Here is a 19,403-nt window from a genome sequence, read left to right as displayed (position 1 = left end):
GGGGGGGGCACATGAACCACCGTACGCTTGTCCAGAGAGTCCTGTTTGGTTGGCTGGTGCTTCTGGCCCACACAGTGGAATCAGGTCAAGCAACTGAGTCCAGAGGCAGATGTTAAACAGCCAGCAAAGACGGTGGAGGGGGGCAGTGGTGAAGATAGTAGTGTGGGGGTTGGGAGGACACAGATGGATCAGGGGGTCAGGTCCGTGCCATACCCCGTGTCCCTATAATCACAGTCAAAACACAGTCAAGGCCTCTCCCCACACAAGAACATAGTTCAAAAGTTACTCAGTCTTAAGGCCCCCTCCATGGTGATTTGTAGATTCCTCAGGCGGTGTTCCTCCGGTAGACGGCTTTTTCCTTTTCTTTTCCGGCTTTCTTTGCAGCTGTAGCATTCCAGGGATGCCGGAACAGAAGATAAGAGTCTCTCTCGGCCGGATACAGGTCCACAAACAAATAGCAAGCGGCTGAGTCCGGGGGCTGGGTCCCTCCACTCCCCCCCTCCGAGAGAGCGGGCCAGCAGGCCCCCCCCCCTCAGGGGGCCTCAGCTCAGCTGGAGTGGCAGCAGCGTCCGAGGGTGGGCGGGGGGGGGGGAGGGCTGACAGCAGCTGGCAGCCAACCAGCACCCAAGCAACAGCAGAAAAAAAAGGAGGGGGGGGGAGAAAGGGGGAGAGCATCTGGCCCAGTCAGGGGGGAAGCTGAAAGCAGGGGCAAAAAGGAAGGAAAGCCCAGGCCAGAGGGCAGCAGGAGAGTGTCAGAAGGGAACCTTCTTCCCTGTAGAGGGAAGAAAGTTTGCTATAAATAATTACAGCACCTGAAGCCAATTAAAGCACTTGAAGCCAGTCACATGATAAAAACTTCCTGCTTCAATCAGACAAGAGGAGGAGTTGAAGCAGAATGGATTGGTGTTGGAGTAGAGAGCAGTTTGAAGAAGTACTGTGGTGGGCTAAGAAGACTAAGCCTCTAGGTAAAGGGACACCTGGTTTGTGCAGAGGGAGGGCAGGAAGCTCCACAAACTGAAGGGTAGGAGAGGGAAGTAGCCCAGGGGAAGGAACTGTTAGTTCTAGTGGTTTACCACTATCCCTAGGGTCCCTGGGCTGGGACCAAGAGTAGAGGGTGGGCTTGGGTCCCTCTCTAGTGGGGCAGTTAATACCTCAGTTCAGGGGCAAGAAATGGTGCCCTGAACAACTGCTGCCTCCTCCCTGCCCCAAGAAGAGAACATGTGAGACCCATCATAGTAGTGCTGGCAATTTGCCCCACTGCTTTGGATAAAGTTCTTGAAGAGAACCATATCATACAGAGCAATCAATGAATATTTTGAGAAACCATCTCTCTCTTATAACAACAAAATAAAGTGAGCTGATTTGGTTTCTAATAAGATGATTTATCACCTGGAAAATTAATTTGTTTTTAATCCTAGCGAAAGGGGACGAATTCTTGAAGAAAATCCAAAATTTATATGTGCTGTGGCTCTGTCCAGCTACAGTTTTTTGCTTTCTTATAACTCAGAAACAGCTTTAATTTTTTTCATGCAGTTAGTATCAATGTGAACTAGAAACCTTTGTATTAAAAAAAAACCCACACAATTGAAGAACGGTCACCCTACTAAAGTTTTTAAAAATCACTTGCTGCCTGTATGATGCTATTTTCTGTTTCCTTAACTATTTTATTTAGATCCAGATTGTGGGCTGGGTTGCACACTTGTGCAATTGCTAAATGAGGACTAAATACTCTTCCTGTGTTCTTCCTCAGCCTCCCCAGACCTGGGGGGCCTGAACATGCAGGGTTAGTCAGGTAATGTCGTGGTGGGTTGCGAGAAAGAGGGAAGTGGGCAGAGTCTTGTGCAAGCCAGCTCAGCTCAACTTGTGCAGGTAGGGAGGGCAGTAATTTTGCTACTGGTTTAGCCAACTCTATGGGTTGGCTCTGGGTGTGGGTGGATTAGTGAAACTGTAGTTTAAAAAGTGTGATGACTTTAAATAGGTAAAGTTTCTAATGATTTTTTTTAACATTAGTTTAGGAAGTTTAGAGCAGCTTATCTATTTAGTCATGATGGCACTATTTCTAATTCACTAGCATTTTCTTTTAAAACCCTTCCAGTCATCAAGATAAGTCACATTTTCACTGTACTATCAGAACCTTTATTGTAGCTAATTGGCACATCATAAGAATTAACTCAAGGAAATAATTAGTTTATAGGACCTCACTGGAAATGCTAAATCTCTCTGCAAGGAAAATCTTCCTCAGTTTCCCCTCAGTCCTTACAGGCAATACCCAATGGAGTTCATGGGGCAGGTTCAAGGCCTCTAGATTCCCAGAGGAGAAATGTGGTTGTAGTCTGCATTCCGTTCTAGTAAGGCCAGCTATATTAGCTAGTACAGGGGACAGGAGAATAGCTTCATCACCTCTTTTCTTTCCCTTACCCATGTCTTTTGAGGAGATTAGTACAGCTGTCTGTCCTACTTTAAATCCATTCTTGTGCTCTCAAAGCAGTCCTTGTGTGCCTTGCTGCCCACTCCCCCTCACCACTTGTGCATCTTTGCAGTATTGGACACAGTAATAATTAGGCCAGATCCAAACAACATGACGCTTTCAAATGGACAGCAGTGTTTTGGAGTAACATAAACAAGTGCTTCCTCCTATTTTAGCAAATTGTTTTCAGTACAGAGGCAAAAATAACAACCACCTATATTTGCAGCAGAAAACGTTCTGAGTGCAGTAGTAGCCTAGATACATTCTGGCAACATGGGGTGGGGAGGGGGGGGAGTTTCCTTTATCTTGACACCTTTTGTAAGGAAAATGTCCTGTATTTAACAAAACAAAATCTAGAAACGTGGGCAATTAAATTAGTTGAACTTCCTTCCTTACAGGCCAGAATATTTACATATGGACCACCAAAACAAAGATTTCTCTTGTTAAATACAAAAATGAAGACTGAAGCAGGCTTAAAACACGAGTATATTTAGACTGTGTCACACTCAAACGTATTTAGCTTCATTAGTTTGTGTATGTGAAATCTCCCATTTTACCTTGCTTTGTACATAAACGTCTGAAAAAATAAGGTGCAAAAAACTATTTTTCACTAAAGTAGTATTTAGTACACAAGCAAAATGCAGGATCATGATGCAGTCAACAAATATTTGACAAGACATAAAAACTATTAGATGCATATCATTTTATTGCCATGTACAATGCTTACCTGAAATATAAAGTGTTACTGACAGTTTAGAAGCAATCAACATTTGTAAAACTTTGATCAGTAATATGGACAAGTTTTGTTTTGGCTTTTTCTGTTTTAGATTGCTGCCTCAATAAAGCTATACTATACATTAATTGAGCATTAGCTAATATCTTGCTGCATCATCTTGACATCCACCCACACAGGGTCAGGGAGAAAGGTGCTTTTGGAGGCAGGCAGCCCTGGCCTCTTTTGCATATCCCAGTGGAATAGGGAAAGAACAATCTCTTTGCTCATCTAAGCACAAGGATTGCAACTGTACTTTGTCCTTTTACAGGCAGTGCAAGAGATCGGCCGTGCAAAAAGGCTCCTTGGACAGCTCTTTCTCCTCCATCCTCAACTCTGCACTCAGAGAAGGCCCAGGTGGAATCTGGATCTGAAAGAACACTCAGGCTAGGATTTTCAAAGGAACCTAAGGGAGGTAGCCCAACTCCTCTGAATTTCAAAGAGGTGATAAGTGCCAAACTCCCTTAGGCTCCTTTGAAAATCTGAGCTTTTAACATCCGTATAAAGAATTATGGTTTATGCAAATGTAAGAGCTATCACTGTTACCACGATCATTTGTCAAATGTAGGTAGTGTGCAGTTTCTGTTCCATTCCAACTTGGTTGCAATGATACTCTTTCCAAAAAATAGTTTGAAACAAGAATGATATTGAAATATTGTTGCATGTTTTTACTACTTTGACTGCTGACTGTTTACAAATGATGTGAGCCCCTGCAAGGCACTGCAACATTCACTCTCTGAGGGTATGTCTACACTATGAAATTAGGTCGAATTTATAGAAGTTGGTTTTTTAGAAATCGTTTTTATGTAGTTGATTGTGTGTGTCCCCACACAAAATGCTCTAAGTGCATTAACTCGGTGGAGTGCTTTCACAGTACCGAGGCTAGCATCAACTTCCAGAGTGTTGCACTGTGGGTAGCTATCCCACAGTTCCCGCAGTCTCTGCTTGCCATTGGAATTCTGGGTTGAGATCCCAATGCCTGATGGGGCAAAAAACATTGCCGTGGGTGGTTCTGGGTACATGTCATCAGGCCCTCCCTCCCTCCCTCTATGAAAGCAAGGGCAGACAATCGTTTTGTGCCTTTTTTCCTGAGTTATCTGTGCAGACACCATACCACGGCAAGCATGGAGCCTGCTCAGCTCACTGTCACCATATGTCTCCTGGGTGCTGGCAGACATGGTACTACATTGCTACACAGCAGCAGCAACCCATTGCCTTGTGGCAGCAGATAGTGTAATAGGCCTGAAAACCATCCTCATCATGTCCGAGGTGCTCCTGGCTGCCTCTGTAAGGTCGGTCATGGGCGCAGGGACTAAATTAGGAGAGACTCGACCAAGTCATTCTCTTTAGTCCTGCAGGCAGTCCTATTGTACTATCTTATGGTGAGCGGGCAGGAGATGAGGATGGCTAGAAGTCCTACTGTACCATCTGCTGCCAGCCAAAGATGTAAAAGATAGATGGAATGGATCAAAACAAGAAATAGACCAGACTTTTTTTGTATTCATTTGCCCCCGGCCCCATGAAATCAACGGCCGACAATCATTTTGGTGAGGTCTGTCAGGGGCGCCTTGAGAACTTTAATGGAGATTCAATCCTGCCTGAAATACCAGAGGGATAGCTTAGTGGGTTGAGCATTGGCCTGCTAAACCCAGGGTTTTGAGTTCAATACTTGAGGTGGTCATTCTGTGTGACAGTTGTTTTTGTTTCTCCTTCATGTAAAGCCACCCCCTTTGTTGATTTTAATTCCCTGTAAGCCATGTTGTCAATTGCCCCTCCCTCCATCAGAGCAACGGCAGACAATCGTTCCGTGCCTTTTTTCTGTGCAGACGCCATACCATGGCAAGCATGGAGCCCGCTCAGATCACTTTGGCAATTAGGAGCACATTAAACATCACGCGCATTATCCAGCAGTATATGCAGCACCAGAACCTGGCAAAGCGAAACCAGGCAAGTAGGTGACGTCAGCATGGTGACGAGGGTGATGAGGATTTGGACACAGACTTCTCTCAAACCACGGGCCCTGGCAATGCGGGCATCATGGTGGGTCAGGTTCATGTGGTGGAATGCCGATTCTGGGCCCGGGACACAAGCACAGAGTGGTGGGACTGCATAGTGTTGCAGGTCTGGGACAATTCCCAGTGGCTGCGAAACTTTCGCATGCATAAGAACACTTTCATGGAACTTTATGACTCGCTTTCCCCTTCCCCGAAGCGCATGAATACCAAGATGAGAGCATCCCTCACAGTTGAGAAGTGAGTGGCAATAGCCCTGTGGAAGCTTGCAACGCCAGACAGCTACTGGTCAGTCAGGAATCAATTTGGAGTGGGCAAATCTACTGTGGGGGCTGCTGTGATGCAAGTAGTCAATGCAATCAAAGATCTGCTGATATCAAGGGTAGTGACCCTGGGAAACGTGCAGGTCATAGTGGATGGCTTTGCTGCAATGGGATTCCCTAACTGTGGTGGGGCCATAGACGGAACCTATATCCCTATCTTGGCACCAGAGCACCAAGCCGCCGAGTACATAAACCACAAGGGGCACTTTTCAATAGTGCTGCAAGCACTGGTGGATCACAAGGGACGTTTCACCAACATCAACGTGGGATGGCCGGGAAAGGTACATGATGCTCGCATCTTCAGGAACTCTGGTCTGTTGCAAAAGCTGCAGGAAGGGACTTTATTCCCAGACCAGAAAATAACTGTTGGGGATGTTGAAATGCCTATAGTTATCCTTGGGGACCAAGCCTACCCCTTAATGCCATGGCTCATGAAGCCGTACACAGGCAGCCTGGACAGTAGTCAGGAGCTGTTCAACTATAGGCTGAGCAAGTGCAGAATAGTGGTGGAATGTGCATTTGGACATTTAAAAGCGCATTGGCGCAGTTTACTGACTCGGTTAGACCTCAGCAAAACCAATATTCCCACTGTTATTACTGCTTGCTGTGTGCTCCACAATATCTGTGAGAGTAAGGGGGAGATGTTTATGGAGGGGTAGGAGGTTGAGGCAAATCTCCTGGCCGCTGGTTATGCGCAGCCAGACACCAGGGCGGTTAGAAGAGCACAGGAGAGCGTGGTGCGCATCAGAGAAGCTTTGAAAACCAGTTTCATGACTGGCCAGGCTATGGTGTGAAAGTTCTGTTTGTTTCTCCTTGATGAAACCCCCCCGCCCCTTGGTTCACTCTATTTCCCTATAAGCTCACCACCCTCCCCTCCTCCCCTTGATCACTGCTTGCAGAGGCAATAAAGTCATTGCATTCACATTCATGCATTCTTTATTTATTCATCACACAAATAGGGGGATAACTGCCAAGGTAGCCTGGGAGGGGTGGTGGAGGAGAGAAGCACCAGGAGGGGTGGTGGAGGAGGGAAGGAAAAGGCTACACAGCACTTTAAAAGTTTAAAACTTATTGAATGCCAGCCTTCTGTTGCTTGGGCAATCCTCTGGAGTGGAGTGGCTGGGTGGCCGGAGGCCCACACACTGTGTTCTTGGGTGTCCGGGTGAGGAGGCTATGGAACTTGGGGAGGAGGGCGGTTGGTTACACAGGGTCTGTAGCGGCGGTCTGTGCTCCTGCTGCCTTTCCTCCAGCTCAACCATACGCTGGAGCATATTGGTTTGATCCTCCAGCAACTTCAGCATTGAATCCTGCCTCCTCTCATCATGCTGCCGCCACCTTTCAGCTTCAGCCCTCTCTTCAGCCCGCCACTTACTCTCTTCAGCCCGCCACCTCTCCTCCTGGTCATTTTGTGCTTTCCTGGACTCTGACATTGTCTGCCTCCTTGCATTTGTCTGTTCTTTGTCAGTGTGGGAGGACAGCATGAGCTCAGAGCACATTTCAGCGCGAGTGCTTTTTTTTCGCCTTCTAATCTTCGCGAGCCTCTGGGAAGGAGAAGGTCCTGTGATCCTTGAAACACATGCAGCTGGTAGAGGAAAAAAAAAAGGGACAGTGGTATTTAAAAAGACACATTGTTCTATAAAATGGCTACACTCTTTCACAGTAAACCTTGCCTATAACATTACATACATAGCACGTGTGCTTTCCTTCCAAGGTTGCATTTTGCCTCCCCGCACCACATGGCTAGCCCCTCCCCGTGGCTAACAGCGGGGAACATTTCTGTTCAGCCACAGGCAAACAGCCCAGCAGGAACGGGCACCTCTGAATGTCCCCTTAAGAAAAGCACCCTATTTCAACCAGGTGACCATGAATGATATCACTCCTGAGGATAACACAGAGAGATAAAGAACGGATGTTGTTTGAATGCCAGCAAACACACACTGCAATGCTTTGTTCTACAATGATTCCTGAGTATGTGCTACTGGCCTCGAATGGTAAAGTGTCCTACCATGGTGGACGGAATAAGGCTGCCCTCCCCAGAAACCTTTTGCAAAGGCTTTGGGAGTACATCCAGGAGAGCCGCAAATGCCAGGGCAAATTAATCATTAAACATGCTTGCTTTTAAACCATGTATAGTATTTTAAAAGGTACACTCATCAGAGGCCCCTTCTCTGCCTGGCGGGTCCGGGAGGCAGCCTTGGGTGGGTTCGGGGGGTACTGGCTCCAGGTCCAGGGTGAGAAACAGTTCCTGGCTGTCGGAAAAAATGGTTTCTCCGCTTGCTTGCTGTGAGCTATCTACAATCTCCTCATCATCATCATCTTCCTCGTCCCCAAAACCTGCTTCTGTGTTGCCTCCATCTCCATTGAAGGAGTCAAACAACATGGCCGGGGTAGTGGTGGCTGAACCCTCTAAAATGGCATGCATCTCATCATAGAAGCGGCATGTTTTGGGCTCTGACCCAGAGTGGCCGTTTGCCTCTCTGGTTTTCTGGTAGGCTTGCCTCAGCTCCTTAAGTTTCACATAGCACTGCTCTGAGTCCCTGTTATGGCCTCTGTCCTTCATGCCCTGGGAGATTTTGACAAATGTTTTGGCATTTCGAAAACTGGAACGGAGTTCTGATAGCACGGATTCGTCTCCCCACACAGAGATCAGATCCCGTACCTCCCGTTTGGTCCATGCTGGAGCTCTTTTGTGATTTTGGGACTTCATCATAGTCACCTCTGCTGATGAGCTCTGCACCCACCTGCAGCTTGCCACGCTGGCCAAACAGGAAATTGAAATTCAAAAGTTCGCGGGCCTTTTCCTGTCTACCTGGCCAGTGCATCTGAGTTGAGAGTGCTGTCCAGAGCAGTCACAATGGAGCACTCTGGGATAGCTCCCGGAGCCAATACCATCTAATTGCATCAACAGTACCCCAAATTCGACCCGGCAAGGCCAATTTCAGTGCTAATCCCCTTGTTGGGGGTGGAGTAAGGAAATAGATTTTAAGAGCCCTTTAAGTCAAAAAAAAGGGCTTCATCATGTGGACGGGTGCAGGGTTAAATTGATTTAACGCTGCTAAATTCAACCTCAACTCCTTGTGTAGACCAGGGCTGAGCAAAAAGCAAACCTTTAGTGAGGGATTTCTAAAAGCAATACTCATTTCTCTATTAGTTTACTTTTCTCACCCACCTGTCAATCAGAAGATGAGCTTATCCTTTATATTAAGCCTCTTTATTTGTAACTGAATAATTTAAAATATATTCCTTCATGCATTTTGCTTTGGAAAAGCCATTTTAGTTTTTCCTGTTATCAAAATGCTGCATAGTCAGAGATAAGGGGGTTGATTTTCTGCCTTATTAACCATGCCTGAAAATATTTTGTCATTTTGATAATATACCTGCAAAGGGTGTGAAGACAGCAATGATCATTTGCTATTAGAAACTTTTGCTTCTATTATTAAAACATTGCATCAATAGAAACTATGCTATTGGTAATTGGCAGTCCTGAACTTGAATTATATGGTTTTGATACTGTCAGGGTTCCCTCCCCACTCTGAACTCTAGGGTACAGATATGGGGACCCACATGAAAGACCCCCTAAGCTTATTTCTACCAGCTTAGGTTAAAAACTTCCCCAAGGCACAAATCTCTATTTGTCCTTGGACTCAGGTATTCTGCCACCACCAAGTGATTTAGACAAAGAATCCGGGAAAGGACCACTTGGAGTTTCTATTCCCACAAAATATCCCCCCCAAGCCTACACCCCCTTTCCTGGGGAGGCTTGAAAAATAAACAGGGTGAGCACAAACCAGACGCTTGGGTTTGTAGGACACTAAAAACCCAATCAGATTCTTAAACAGAACTTTATTATAAAGGGAAAAAAAAGTAAGAGAAGCACCTCTGTGAAATCAGGATGGAAGATAATTTTACAAGACAATCAGATTCAAAACATAGAGGATTTCCCTCTAGGCCAAACATTAAAGTTACAAAAAGAAAACCAGGAATACACCTTCCTCTCAGCACAGAGAAAATCACAAACCAAAACAAAAATAAGCTAATGCATTCCCTTGCTAGTACTTACTGATTCTAATGGAGTTGGTTTGCTTGCTTCCTTGATCGGTGTCCGGCAAGCACTCAGAACAGACAGACGAAAACCTTTCTCCCCCCCCCCCCGCCCCACCACTCCAGATTTGAAAGTATCTTATCCCCTTATTGATCCTTTTGGTCAGGTGCCAGCCAGGTTACCTGAGCTTCTTAACCCTTTACAGGTAAAAGGATTTTGTGCCTCTGGCCAGGATGGATTTTACAGTACTGTATACAAGAAGGTTGTTACCCTTCCCTTTATTTATGACAGGTACATAATATAAATATTTTTGGGTTGACATTTAATTTAGCAAAATAAACTTGTGCCCTCTGTATATGCATATGTTTAGTTCTATGATCATTAGCCCACAGAACACGTGATTTGACAGCATTGTTGTATATAAAACTAATAACATTTTAACTAAGCCTTTAGAATAACAATACTTCATTCTTGTACTAAAAAGAAAAGGAGTATTTGTGGCACCTTAGAGTAACAAATTTATCTGAGCATAAGCTTTTGTGAGCTACAGCTCACTTCATCGGATGCATGCAGTGGAAAATACAGTGGGGAGATTTTATATACAGAGAGAACATGAAACAATGGGTGTTACCATACACACTGTGACGAGAGTGATCAGATAAGGTGAGCTATTACCAGCAGGAGAGGAAAAAAAAACTTTTGTAGTGATAATCAAGGTGGGCCATTTCCAGCAGTTGACAAGAATGTGTGAGGAATGGGGGGCGGAGGGGAGGAATAAACATGGGGAAATAGTTTTACTTTGTGTAATGACACATCCACTCCCAGTCTTTATTGAAGCCTAATTTAATGGTGTCCAGTTTGCAAATTCATTCCAATTTAGCAGTCTCTTGCTGGAGTCTGTTTTTGAAGTTTTCTGTTGTTGAAGAATTGCGACTTTTAGATCTGTAATCAAGTGACCAAAGAGATTGAAGTGTTCTCCAACTGGCTTTTGAATGTTATAATTCTTGACATCTGATTTGTGTCCATTTAGTCTTTTACATAGAGACTGTCCAGTTTGGCCAATGTACATGGCAGAGGGGCATTGCTGGCACATGATGGCATATATCACATTGGTGGATGTGCAGGTGAACGAGCCTCTGATAGTGTGGCTGATGTTATTAGGCCCTGTGATGGTGTCCCCTGAATAGATATGTGGGCACAGTTGGCAACGGGCTTTGTTGCAAGGATAGGTTCCTGGGTTAGTGGTTCTGTTGTGTGGTGTGTGGTTGCTGGTGCGTATTTGCTTCAGGTTGGGGAGCTGTCTGTAATCAAGGACTGGCCTGTCTCCCAAGATCTGTGAGAGTGATGGGTCGTCCTTCAGGATAGGCTGTAGATCCTTGATGATGCGTTGGAGAGGTTTTAGTTGGGGGCTGAAGGTAACTGCTAGTGGCGTTCTGTTTTCTTTGTTGGGCCTGTCCTGTCGTAGGTGACTTCCGGGTACTCTTCTAGCTCTGTCAATCTGTTTTTTCACTTCCGCAAGTGGGTATTGTAGTTGTAAGAACACTTGATAGAGATCTTGTAGGTCTCTGCCTGAGGGGTTGGAGCAAATGCAGTTGTATCTTAGAGCTTGGCTGTGGACAATGGATCGTATGGTGTGGTCTGGAGAAAGCTGGAGGCGTGTAGGTAAGCATAGTGGTCAGTAGGTTTCTGGTATAGGGTAGTGTTTATGTGACCATCGCTTATTAGCACTGTAGCGTCCAGGAAGTGGATCTCTTGTGTGGACTGGTCCAGGCTGAGGTTGACGGTGGGATGGATATGTCATTACAGAAAGTAAAATGATTTCCCCATGTTTATTCCCCCCCCCCCCACCTCCCCACTGTTCCTCGTCAACTGCTGGAAATGGCACACCTTGATTATCACTACAAAAGGTTTTTTTTCTCTCCTGCTGGTAATAGCTCATCTTACCTGATCACTCTTGTTACAGGGTGTATGGTAACACCCATTGTTTCATGTTCTCTGTGTATATAAAATCTCCCCATTGTATTTTCCGCTGAAAATACATGCATCCGCTGAAGTGAGCTGTAGCTCACAAAAGTTTTTGCTCAAATAAATTGGTTAGTCTCTAAGGTGCCACAAGTACTCCTTTTCTTTTTGTGGATGCAGACTAACATGGCTGCTGTTCTGAAATCTGTCATTCTTATACTGTGATTTTACTTGGTAGATCTCAAAGCACTTTACAAGGAAGTCAGTGTCATTATCCCTATTTTACAAATGGAGAAGCAGAGGCAAAATGACTTACCCAAGATCACACAGCTGGTGAGTGGCACAAGTAGGAATAGAACCTGACCCATCCAACCATTGCTATGATACAAAGTGCCATGTTGCATTAGGCCTATGGTCCACCTCACCCAATAGCCTGCCTCTGACAGTGACCAGCAGCAGGTGCTTCTGAAGAAAGTACAAGAAACCCTGCAATAATAAGCGTTTGTGGGATAATATGGCCCCAGTGAAAGTCTCATTGTGATGGGGTGTTCTCACCCCACACTAGCCTGGAAGCGGTTAATGAGGCTCAGAAGGGGCCAAGTAATCTGATAGGCCAGACTTGAGGGAGAATTAGGCTTAATGAGCAAGCAGTGACTGAGGATGGAGCCCCGCTGAGCAGGAGCAGGCAGGGCTAATATAAAGCCAGGAAGTATGCAGCAGAAAAAGTGAAAGAAGATACTCTGAAAGGATTAGTGAGTGCTTAGGGAAAGTGGGGTAGCATTAAAAAACCCCACATTATTTCACTTCTTTTTAATGATACAGGACTGAGTGAGAGGATATAGGTTTTTTTTCCCCTTGTGTGAAAACTGTGGTAGATGGCAGTAATAGCCTCACATGCTGAGGCTGCTGTGTGATAAAATGACAGGAAAAGAAGCGGGGGGGGGGGATTGCAGTGAGGGAGCTTGTAGCCCCTCTCTGGGCTTTGAGAGGGAAAGGAAGATACCCAGGGTGAGAGAGCGTGTATGTGTCAGTGGACTTTTGGCCCCTTACTAAAGCTCAGTGGGTTTTTTTTGGTTGGCTAGCTCCCAGTACCCAAAGGGAAGAGTGGATGGGAAATCAGGACCCTGAGACTGACAGTCCCCAGGAACAACGGGAAGAGGCCATTGCTCCAGGTCAGCTTGATTGACGGGTGGGCAGGCTAACGAGGGGGTCAGGGAGGTCCTGTCGTCCGTGTGAGCTGAATTGCCTGGGTCAGACAGAGTGGGGCTGAGCTAAGGAGGGAGCAGGAGCCCAAGTTGAGCTGGGGAGCAAAGCTGTGCTAAGGGAGCAGAGCCACAGCAATAAAAGCCACAGAAGCAGCCCACAAAGCAGGCCTATGCTGGGACCAGAGCCACAGAAGCAGCCCACAGAGCAGACCTGTCCTGGGAGCAGAGCTGCAGCAACCAGAGCCAGAGGGGCCAGAAAAGTAGCTCAGCGAGCTGGAGGCAAAGCAGTAGCAGTGCTGAGGCAAAGTGGAGCTGGAGCTGGGGCTGGAGCAATCTCTGGAGCTGGGTGCAGTGAGCAGCTGGGGAGAGAGGGGGACCCTGGGAAGCAGGCCCAGTGCAGGAAGATTCCCCCAGCCAAGAAGCCTTGCAGCCCAGACTTGGGGGAGGAAGGGGGATCATAAACCTGAGTGGGGTGCTAGTAAGTGTGCCAGAAATCTTAAGAGGTTATCTGCTTCCTCTAGGTTTCTAGCTGTGAAAAGACTTGGCTTTCTCATAATATTTCAATTCTCTGCTCCTGGCCCAATCCAGATGTTCGGATGGATGAGAAAAAGTAACCATTTCCCCCCCCCCCGCCCGCCCCCCAAACTTGTGAAAAAGGTGTGGCCCCCTCTAGGATTGAACTCACAACCCTGGCTTTAGCAGGCCAATACTCAAACCACTGAGCTGTCACCTCAGTTTGTTTTAGTTTTAACTACAGTAAGTAGCATGTTAAAATAAAACACAATATGTTTTAATAACACCTCTGGCCCAGACCATTTCCTGTGAAATTAGTGATCAGCTTCTGTTTAGCGGCTTGAGGTAACTCAATTTATGGTTAATAATATGCAAGAAATGTCACAGAATGTTATAATTGGTGCTAAAATGATATGATATAAAAATATACAGATTGCAATGTTCTTCTTTCCCTTCAACATGAGTGAGATTCTTATTTTTTCAAGTACATCTTAATGATGAGCGATCCAGTCTCAATGAGGGTGATATTTACTGTCAGCTTTAAACTCTTCTGTGGCACTTAATTTTCTCACCTCTGCAAGAAGGTGGTGTGCTATTGCTTCTGCCTACTTATTCTAGTATTCCGCATCTTGTGTTTTCTCTGTAAAACTCTCTTTAGAAATAATGAAAGATATCTGATAAATTCTGAATCCTGGGTTACTTGTAATTGCCAATAAAATCTTTCAGTTAAAAATGTAGAATAATAACAATGGTAAGAGACATACATTTGCTTTATGTGAGGGGAATGAAAAATAAGATATAAAGGCGAGAGATGGGGTTGTGAGTACACACAAACATAATTGTGTTAGTAACATAAGAGGCTTAGCTTTGTGCAGATATTTAAGTCTGGTATAACAAGGATTTACAGCTTGAAAGGAAATACAAGTATTTAAGTTAGGGTAAAGCTCTTATAGTGAGGCCACTGAGATGATAGAATAATTTGCTAAGGGAGGTAGCTGATGCACTGTGTGGTATGCAGGGATTGCACCTAGCTGCCTGCTTGTAAATTGGACTTCAGTGAGATTTTGTCTGCTTAAGGGGTATGAGATACCTAGATAAGTGGCTTCTTCTACCCAAACTGATCCTCTGAAAGCTTATGCCCAAATAAATTTGTTAGTCTCTAAGGTGCCACAAGGACTCCTCATTTTTACAGTAGAATAATTATGCTGGAATAACTCCCTTGGACACTCTCTGTTCTGGAATAGAAGTGACTTTATTTAGACAAGCCTTTCATTGTATATTAGAGCTCCATTATTATTAAATGTTCCATATCCGATAATTGTCCTTCAGTCAGACGTGATCCCTTTAAATCTGGATGAGTAGGAGAAAAATGGGTAGGAAAATCCTGTAGTTAAAAGGGGCTTGATGAAAGTTTAAGGGTATGGGTAAAATTTAAGGATACACACAATGGATTTGTAAGGGAGTGTTTAAATGCTTGTATTTTTAACTGAAATGTGAAAAAACCCAAAGCATTACTTTCATTAGCTACAAAATACTCTACCTGCTTAGTAATTATTTATTTAAGGGGTCCAAAGGACCAGATTGTTAAATAGCCTTAGTCATATTCTGTTTGTCTTAATAAAGACCTCTGTCATGATATGAAATCCATTAAGTTTCCATTTGTGATTTGGTGATGGCTGACAGTAATATTGAAGGGAAATTATCATATCACTAGAATAAGGTTGAGGGCGAGAGTAATGTGAAATGTCCACTTCAAGAGAAGGAGGATGAAGTTTTTCTCCACCAAATGGTATTGCGAGAAGATTGTTGCTCATGTTTTGTGTGGCTGATGAATAGTAATCACAAAATTAAAAGTACCTTTCCAAATTCTGGAAAAGAGTATAACGCCTAAGTCAAGGGGATGTGGGTGCAGAAAATATGCTCCAGTGTTGGAGAACTAAGGCAAGGATACTACTGTACCTGATGTATCTCGAGCAGAATGATATCTGTATCCCTGTCTACTTGCATCTCTTTCTTGGTCCTTAGTTGCTAACCAGCTTTACTATCTAATGAAATGTATTTTGCTGCTAAACACCTCTTGATTAAAATGGAAAAATTGTACTTTAGAGATGGCTCTACATCTGCACTCATCAAACCATATACAAACAGACATCGATCCGTCTCATCCTTGCATACTGGGAGACACAGCAGCTTAATGAATAGAGTGGTTTCTAAATGCTTAATAAAACCATATTGGATTAGGTTTGAAATTAGGAGTTACCAAATACTGTGTGTAACCATATGTTTAATGGTAGGGAAATGCAAATTCAATTGCTCAAATATTTGGAATTACAGATTGCATTTACCCTCCAGTGTTCACATTTCAGAGGACTGTTACATTTGTAGAAACAACAGCAAAAGTTGGGGAGGAATCCCATGCTCTGATTCAGCTAGTGGAACCATGGATCTGCAAAGGGCAGGAAGGGTCAAGGAATGGGGTAACAGCTTTCTCTTTCCATCCCCTCCACGTGCACAGAAGACCATCTGTGGGGCTCTAACCATTCTGTGCTCGATTCTCTCTAACCCATGAGACAAACAAAGTTACCCTCAGACAAGGACAATGTAACTTCTCTGATAAGCGGGTTTTGGAGAAACAGTTGTAGACTAGGGAGCCCTGAACAGCATAACTTATTTTTAGAAATTGTGTGACTGAGGAACTCCAGGGAGCCCAAGAAGCAGAATAGATGCAAGGCCTCAACATGGACATCCTTTGGTGCACTCATGGATTCCCCAAGAAATGCAATTTTAATGGCAGATGAATTACCAGGAAACTGAGTTAGTTGACACTCAATTTCTAGTCCTCTCTGCAGGATTATCCTATGCCTTATAGAGAAGGATGGGCCCCTAGTTCAGGGCAGCAGGGAAGAATAGGGTAAAAAAAAAATCCAGTTTAAATAAGCAAGTCCTTTCATATTAATCCATTTGCCTGTCAAGCAAATAAGGTTGTCACCGTGAAGATGAACACATTTGGAATTAAAGCTAATGTGTCATGCTTGGAAAGAAGGTTGTACTTGAGCACATCTTTCTGAAAGCTCAATCAGCAGGAAGCAGTGTGTGTTTTAAACTGTGAATTTATTTATTTTTAAAAAGGCTTTTGGATACTGCTACCGTCTTGTGGCTCTGTAGGAGCCCAGTGTCGATCACAAATCATTTTATATCCTCTTTCAAAAAGTTCCAGCTGTCAGAATTTATTTTTTTATCATTAGCAGTGTTTATGTGAATTCAGTGAGACCTACCAAGGAAAAATGAAAACTGAGTTACTTAGGTTTTGGTGCTGAAAGTTGGGCAAAACGTTGAAGCTGGTGAGCATAACAGCTGCCCTTCATTCAGGATAAATGTAAAGAAATAGTTAATCTCCTTTTGAAGTAAGATAGCTGAAACAATAGATGCCACTACCCCAAACCCAGGCCCCATGCAAGGCTGGTCGGAAACTGAGCTTGGGGTGAAGGGTTTCACTGGGGGCTGAATGCAAATGCAGAAATCTGGGTATTGTTTTTACTGGGTGTGTGTAATTTACCAAGTTAGCTAAAAGTTACTTTGGTGTTTTCTTCCACAGAGTCTAGCTCATTGGGGCTTTTCATCACAGAAACATGACTGTAATAAAATTAATTTTACTAGGCAGATATCTGGTAAAGATTGTCTCCTGCAGAGATCCCATCTGTGCTGGGCACAGGCCAGCTGCTGGCTTTGAATTGCAGTGTAGACACATCCTCAGCCAAGCAAAGGGAGATGTTTACTGGTGGATTAGAGGTGACCACTATTTGTCTAAAAAGCTCTAGTAATTTTAATCTTTGAAGTGTCCAAGCATCACTAAAAACATGAGCATATGGATCTGAATTGTCTGTCAATTATTTGTATTCTGATCAGGCTTGGCACATTGTGGGTTCAACATCCCATCCTCCCCTGACCCTTACAGAGCCCCTATCCAAAGAGGTTATAATCTGTAGGGTGAAGAGAAGATTTGACTGCTAGGATCCAGAAGCTGGAGGGTTAATCCCCTTCTCTTCTCTCTCCTCCCCCCCACCCCCCACTTCTAAGAGATACCACTATATCAAACCCTCTGCCAAGATAATGATTACAGTGAAGAGATCTGGAAATTGCTAAAAATATATACAGGGTTAGTTATTAACTTTTCACCATAAAGGGTAAAACATGCAGTAACCTGATTAAATGCTGCTGTTGCATTTTGAGGGATAGCCCACATTTTCTTGTCTTTCTCAAATGGATATTCCATTTATGAATATGAATGTACAGTTTTCTTAGTTTTATGTGGCTACTTATAAATTCAAAATGAGTTATTGTCATGCTTTCCACTTGTCTGGTTTGACAGTTTTTAAAAGTTCTCAATGTTTCCTTGTTTCACACTTTAAAAAAAAACCTATGCATCCATTCCTGGACAGCAAGTTCCAGAGCATTAAGGAAATTTGTCCTGTTTATTTCCTCTTCATCTGCAGTGAGTACCATATATAAAGCAACTCACTACTATAGCACCAGAATCAGTAGCATGTTTATTGCATGTTCTACCATCCTCATCTGGGCCAATAGTGAGGTTTGAACCCAGAATCTTAATTCTAAAAGCATAAACCTCCATCACTTGTGTTATAGGACTAAATCCCACAGCTGCCAAGCAAGAGCAAATTCATAAGCCTATTATATGGACTAGCCTCCAGCAGGGGACAAGTATCCTCTCCCCCTGATTACACTAGGAGGCTGGGACTAGGACACGAGGGCGCTGGGACTAGGGCTCAGGAGACCAGAGTTTTAGTCCTGGCCCTGCTGCTAACCTGCAGCAAGTCACTTCATCTTTGTGTCCCCTCCCATATGATAGCCAGTAAAGTGGGCTGGTCATAAGGGAGGAAGTAAGCTGCACCCTTGAGGGCTTCAGCACACTATTTCCTACCTGCATCCAAAGAGGTACCCTGGACTGGCAGAGTTACATGCCACCCCTTACTCAAAGCTGTGGCTAAATTCCACCATCTAGCCTTAAGGAAATAAAAAGTTGGTGTACTGGTTTCTAATTAGGACCCAATCCTGCTCTTACTAACTCAATTGGTGCAGGAGTGGGCCTTAAATTTGAATGAACTCTGATGTGTGAACAATGTTCTATAAAAGTCTTTGTTTTAGGAACTTGTCATGCTACTTCTCATGGGACCTCTTTTCTCTGGATCACTTCAAGCTCTCTCTTTGACATATGAAAACTCAAACGACCAAAAAGCCTCCATCAAATTCTACGTCACTAGCTTAAGCAGCTTCAATCACCAGCATAAAACCTGTGTAGTAGACAGGTGTTTATAAGGGGAGTTTATCTTAATGCATACCAAATCAATCCCTATGTAAAACCATCCTCCAAAGCAGAAAAATGTTAAACTTCTACTAAATTCCCAGTCTTACCTAAAAGGCAAGAGAAAGATACTTTTCACACATTTTGTAATGGCACTTCAAAACATGCCTGCTAAATATCTGTGAAAGTGTATGAACAAAGCTTTTCTTCTACACTAATTTTTCTTATGTATAAGGTGAGGCTTAATATAGAGTTGTCAGCTAAATTCACCCCAGCATCCCAACACTTGAGTTCAAATACTGTACAACAAATCCTTTGTTTACATGCTCCAATTTTGGAGAGCAACAAAGAAATTATGCTGAATAGGCCAACTGGTATAGAGTTGCCAGCTGCTTGGCAGAACCTATAAATCCTTAAGTAGCTTGAAAAGTATTAGCTTTATTTGAATAGATTAAGAAGATTAATAGAAGATTAAGGCAAAATCATCCCTCCCATGAAGAAAAAATAATTTGTGGGAGGAAAAAATGTGACAAGTTGACAGTGGGTTGTAGTTTCCTAAGCACACGAGGCAGATGGGAAGAGCGTTCCTGACCTGCAGAAGCAGTGGGGTCATAGCCCTCTAGATGCATGAAGTGACATGCCATGGTTTTCAGAATTTCCCTGCAAATCTGAGTTTAGTCCACCATGGGTCCCTCCTATACTGGCAGCACAGCTCACCTAATTTTTTAAAAAATGAAATGTTTTCTCTGCAAAACGCATTGTCCTTTTCAAATGTCTCACTTTGGGC

This window comes from Caretta caretta, chromosome 4, assembly GCF_965140235.1.
Source record: "Caretta caretta isolate rCarCar2 chromosome 4, rCarCar1.hap1, whole genome shotgun sequence".
Taxonomy (NCBI): Eukaryota; Metazoa; Chordata; order Testudines; family Cheloniidae; genus Caretta; species Caretta caretta.
Note: the sequence above shows the minus strand (reverse complement) of the source record.